We start from the raw sequence: 6491 nt of genomic DNA, 5'->3' as shown, positions 1-6491 counted from the left end.
AACAGTTCCTTTTATATTTTGTGAATTTCACTTCAATTTCTTAAAAATGCAAAAAAAAAAAAATAACCCACACGTATTGGGTGACAGGAGCCTGACAAGTCCCCACTCTGCAGGGTAAACTCTGCTGGATGGGCTGTGAGTTGAACCCATCAGTCTGATGATTTTAGGTTTATGCTTTAAAATAACACTCTGTGCAAATACCGACCCCCCATAGGGGGTTCTGCCATCAGAAATAAGATTTACTCCAGAATCCCATGGCTTTATGAAGACTCCATTTTAACAGTTTCTAAAAGCATCAGTAATTCACTGCCACGCAGTTTAGGTATGTTTGTGCTATAAAACCAACTTCCCTTTCATCGTCCGTACGAGCAAATGCTGCCTCCACTGTGGCTGAGGACGGGCACGTCCTAGGCTAGCACGGGTCGTTTTAAGTACTTTAAGGTGCAAACTCCACCATCAGAGGGCAGGGACAGAGATGCAAAGTAAGGAAATCTCAGGGACCACGGAGACTTAGATTTTGGAAAGAAAGGAGGTGAGACTCAGCTGAGTGCCGGCCCGTGGGATGCGGGCCAAGGGACAGACAGGGAGGACTAAACAGAGTTGTTAATAAACCCAGAACGGCTTAAAGACTTAACCACAAGGCAAGGCACCACAAATCTCCTCGGAGAGAACACAGGCAAAGCATTCTCTGACATAAATCGTAGCGAGATCCCCACAGGCAATGGAATTTAAAGCAAAAATAAACAAATGGGACCTAATTAAACTTAGGAGCTTTTGCACAGCAAAGGAAACCACAAACAAAAACAGAAAAACAAAAATGTTACTGTGACATCTCCCTATTTGAAAACTTTTTGATAACTGGTTAAATACAATTTTTTTTTAACTGAGCACTTAGAAGAAACCCCCACTGGGGGACAGATCAACCCTGAACACTTCCCGTCAGCGGACTGTGGAGCACACACTGATATTTTACTGGAGTTTTCTAGTTTCTTTTAAATTTTTTTTTGATAGGCTTCATTTTTTTTTTAAGAGTGGTTTTAGGTTCACAGCAAAATTGAGCAAAAAGTAGGGAGATTTCCCATATACCTCCTGCCCCTACAGCCTCCTCCCTTGTCGACATCCCACACCAGAGGGGTATGTGTTGTAATCAGTAGATCTGCCCTGATTATCGTGGTGCACGTTTACCTCAGGGTTCGCCGCGGTGTTGTGCCTTCTGTGAGGTTTGACCAGTGCCCCCTCACCACTACAGCATCACACAGAAAAGATTCCTAACCCTATGCAGTTTCTTTTTGAGCTTATTGTGTTATTAGAGTGAACAAAACTGGGTTTTTTTTCCCCTTGAAATCATTATGTTTCCAGCCCTCCGCAGCTGGATTTAGAGTTGTGGGGAAACCCAGTTTTGCATTAGAAATCACACTTGGCTTGAGAAAATTAAGAGCCTCCAGTGTGAGAAATCAGAGCTGAAAGAGGTCGCTTTGCAGGAGTTCCGAGGGCATGTAAACCTGTTCCACTCTCCCGGCAGACAAAACTGTAAAATGCAGGTCAGGCCTACTTAAAAAGGACTTAGCTAAAAAGCTGTCCATAAAAATACTTACGATTGCATATTTCATTTGATTATTACAAGAACTGACATGATTGTAAGGTAATTCTACTGAAGTAAAGCGGAATTCTAGAGTAACCGTTGGGTAAACAAACATTCCTGCCATAGAATGTCTTTACTGAAATGCTACTTGAATCAGATGAATATAATTATGCCTTCCTGTCTCCACTGAGTGTTGATTCACTGTCATTTGCGTACAAGTGTTGAATTTAGGACGGCTGTATAAGACAGGAGATTGCAAATTGGCTGGCAAGTCATGGTTCTGAAATACTTTGTGTAGGGAAAAAAATCCTGTTTTTTCGATTTTTGGTGAAATCCTCCATTCTTCAAAGTTGAAATCATTATTGGGAAGGACACAGAGAATATTTCAGAGAGTAAAGGTATTCTAGTTGTGAAATATTATGACAACAGAGAGCCTCACTAATTGTATTAGGTGGTAATTTTGCAGCTTTCTGTTTGCTGTTACAAACTTGATTTCTTCTAGTTGAGTGAAAAACAGGGAGAATTCCTGAATAGGGACCACAATGTCCCACTGTGTTTTCTCCCTTTCTGAAGTGACTGACAGACTTCTATTGAATTTTTTTTTTTTAGATGCTGTTTAAACTTGTTAAGTGACAATAGAGTTAATAGTGATGGTCTCATCAGAGGCCCCGGCAAAAGTTTCACAAGATGCTGCTGTTCAAAGCGCAACGGTGAAAAAAATGTCCACCGACAGATGACTGGATAAAGAAGCTGTGGTATATCTATACAATGGAATACTACTCAGCCATCAAAAAGAATGAAAAATGCCATCTGCAGCAACATGGATGGACCTGGAGATTGTCATACTAAGTGAAATAAGTCAGACAGAGAAAGACGAATACCATATGATAGCACTTACATGTGGAATCTAAAAAAGGATACAAATGAACTTATTTACAAAACATAAAGAGACTCACAGATGTAGAAAACAAACTTATGGTTACCAGTGCAGTCCCTTCTAATGCAAGCATGTTTAAGCATTGAGAAAAATAGTTCTTCTACAGTCCTTTCACAGATGCATGAGATCTAGGACCAGACACACTAAATGGCACACCTGAGGTCACACAAGTAATTTACAGAAACGCTATCTAAATCCAATCGTGGACCCCTCCTGTCCTGGGGTTTTCAACCTTAAATTCTCTAACTCCCTTCAATACCCATGGCAGAAGGAAGGAACTGCAGTGGGATTCAGTGGGAGAAGTTCATTTGAATCTAGAGCGCAGAGGGGACATTGTTTTGGAAGAAACTGAGTTTCTGACAGCATTTGAAGGATGGGTGGGGGTTGGAATATGCCCCAAGATCAGAGATGTGCATTCCAGGGAGGAGAGTGAGAACATTCCAGGAGGGGGCGCTGGCAACCTGCGGGCACGGTGTGACTGTCACACCTGAGTGTGACATCCGAGAAAGACCACCAGGTGGCAAGGAAGGGACCCATGTCACATACCTGCAGACGACCCAGCCCTACAAACGCTGCAGTCTGGTGTGCGTGATGAGAACTGACTGGGACACACACAGGGCAGTAAGTCACACAGGGATCAAGGCACAGGCAGAAAGTCATTTTGCTGAAGTGGTATAGAAAAAAAATGTGGAGCATTTTGACTTACATCCTTAAAACATCCTTAAAACAATTGAATCACAGATTCAAATCTTGATAAACATTCTGTTATAGACTGAATATCTGTGGCCCCCTGAAATCTGTACGTCAGAGCCTAACCCCCAGTGTGATGATACTAGGAAGTGGGGCCTTTGGGAGGTGATTTGGTCATGAGAACAGAGCCCTCATGAGTGTCATGGGCATCCTTATAAAACAGACTTCAAGGGGCAGGGTACTGCTCAGTGGTAGAGCACGTGCTTAGCATGCACGAGGTCCTGGGTTCCATCCCCAGTACCTCCGTTAAAAGAATGAATGAATGAATGAATCAATCAATCAATCAATAAACACAATTAACTTCTCCCCCAAAATAAATAAACAAAAAGAAAATAGTTGGATAAAAAAAATTTTTTTTTTAAAGAGAGACCTCAGTAAGCACCTCTCCCCTTCCACCAGGTGAGGGACACGACCAGAAGACCAAGGCTAGGAGCCAGGAAGCGGGCTCTCATCAGACACTGACTCCGCTGGCATGCAGCCTCCAGAGCCCTGGGAAGTAATTTAGCATTGTGTGTAAGCCACTCAGTCTGGGGTCCTCTGAACGGACAAAGATACACTCTTTTTAAGAAATCAGAACCCTGCCGACAATGCTAACTTCCCTCGGGTTACCACGCCTCCCTCCTCCCCTGTGCGCAGGTGTAACCGTGGGGACCAGTTTGATGTAGGGGCTTCCAGGTCGTTTTCTGATTTTACTAACATGTTTGAACAAGGGTAGGAATTGAAACATATGGGGCTTCTGTGTGTTTTTGTCTGTGGCCTGTCCTACTGTGCGAGCTATTCAGTGATGAGCCTTAGGAGTTCTTTTGACCTCAGTATTGGTAACTCTTTTTTTTTTTTTTTTTAATTTCCTCAAAGTAGTTCGTGGAGATATAAGAGTTTGATGGACATTTAGGCTTATTTCCCAACTTTTCACTACAACAAAACACTCCACAATGGGCACTCTCGGGCATAAATGTATGTGAGATTTTATCTTGAGATATTAGAAAATGTTTAATTGAAGGGCCAGAGGGTTCACCCATTTTAATTATTTTAACACCTTTACTATGGTATGATTTCTGTACACTAAATTACACGTATTTCAGATGTACAATTTGATGAATTTTGCTAGATGTACACACCCATGAAATCAGGACAGCGAACATTTCCATCACTCCCCAAGAGGTGCAATTTTCAAATTCCCAGTTTATCCCTTCCCACCCCCTTTGCCACCTAGTAACCATAAGTTTGTTCTGTTTCCGTTTTGTAGATAAATGCATTTGTGCCCTTTTTGTTAAGATTCCACATATAAGCGATATTATATGGTATTTATCTTTCTCTCTGTGACTTACTTCCCTTAGGACATTTTAAGGTTTAAGAGACACTCCCAGATGGCCCCGCACTGTAACTGTGTCAGCCCCTCTTCTACCAGTATTTAAGGACACTCCCCAGTTCCTCACAGCTGGCCAATATTTGATATGATTAGATTATTTCATCCCTATGATTTTCATTTGCTTTTTGCTGAATTTTAGTGATTCTGGTCATATCTGCATGTTTACTGGCCATCTGTATTTCTCCTTTTGTAAGCTGCCTACCCGTTCTTTTTGCCCTAATAGTCTTCAAAGGGAGGGGACCAGCATCATCCTAGGGGCTCATACTAGTTAACGATATTGAGACAAAACTGTGTGACTAATGGTCTTCGTTAAAGCACTAGGAAGACCTAGGAGGTCCATCACAATCACTTTTTTTTTTTGGCGGGGGGAGGTAATTGGGTTTATCCCATTTTTAGAGGAGGTCTTGGGGACTGAACCCAGGACCTCGTGCGTGCTAAGCACACGCTCTACCACTGAGCCCCACCCTCCCTCCTCTTCATAATTAATTTTTGATAAGCTCTCACTGTGTGTGAGGTGTCATGCAAAGTGCTTGACAGCTTTATGTCCCTACTTAATCCAACAGCAGCCCTGTGTGAGAGACTGTCATCCTCTTATGACAGATACGAACCTGGAACTTGGAGAAGTCACTTGTTTAGGCTCACAGGGTTAAGGCCCACAGAGGTGCGATCAAAACCAGAGCACGCCGTTAACCAGCTTAAATGCCCTCGGTGTCCGGGCTGCACACTACGAGACTGGGGAAGAGGGATAAAGAGACTGAAAATCTCACAGAATTATGAATCGAGGAAGCTGAAAAGTTTCCAACTGGCTACCTGAAACAGCCCAAGGTTAATTTTTTTTCAGTACATCCCTCAGTGTTCTGGATCCATCACCAAGGGGTAACAGGTTAAAACTTGAGCTTACATTACAGCGTTGTCACATTCAAGCTGGGTGAACTTAAGCAGCTCTCTTATGCTCTCCGAGCCTGTTTACGCATGGGTCAATGGGAACAATATTTCAACCCTTCAATTCTAAGGTATTTGTGCAGATTTCAAAAAAAAAAAAAAGATCACGATACAGAGCAGTTAACACATAGCCCACTAGCACATGCACAGTCATTCCGCGATGAGACTGAAGATAAAAATTATCAGCAGGAAGGAGCCGGGGTGTTTACGAAGCCCACAGGGCTGTGTGCAGAAGGTCAGGTCTGACTCTTGAGCCAAGAGAGGATGCAGCTTAGAAAGAAATGATCCAAACCCTCCGATGTCACAAAAAAGAAGGTGTCATTTCTGATCCATTTCAGCCTGAGCGCCAAAATGTCATCAAATGTAAAGGCTCATTTTTATTCTTTGCCTCCACTAACCTCACCTCAACTTCTCCTTAACACAGCAGACAGGCTCCCCGATAAAAGCCAATCTTTCTGCAGTCAGTCATGCCCGCCTTTCCACTGAACCAACTCGGTCTCACGCCTACGAGAAATCGGACCCTCCACTCCTAAAGCCGCAGTCGCGGAAAGAGCCCCGTTCCTGCGTGAACATTGCTCTTCCACGTCATCCCTCCCGCCACAAAGCTCACAAATTATTTTCCACCCATTTCCAAAACTAGAAGGACTTTCACCTGAAGGAGGATTTGAAATTGGCCAGCCCCCTCAAGACATGAGCTTATTCCGTCAGCACTGCTCCCTCCTCTCTCCTGCCTCACTGGCCTGGGAGGAGACACACGCCCCTCGCGACGACAGACACACAGGCAAAGACAGCCAGCACGGGGGCGGCTCACCGCTGTGCCCCAGCTCCTCCCAGACACCCGCCCTCTCTCCCTCCCCTCTCTGCAGCATCCTCTCTTCCCGCAGCCAGGCATGCCATTCATAAACACCAAC

The sequence above is a fragment of the Camelus ferus genome, chromosome 32 (assembly GCF_009834535.1).
Source record: "Camelus ferus isolate YT-003-E chromosome 32, BCGSAC_Cfer_1.0, whole genome shotgun sequence".
NCBI classification, from domain to species: domain Eukaryota; kingdom Metazoa; phylum Chordata; class Mammalia; order Artiodactyla; family Camelidae; genus Camelus; species Camelus ferus.
This window is presented reverse-complemented; position numbering follows the sequence as displayed.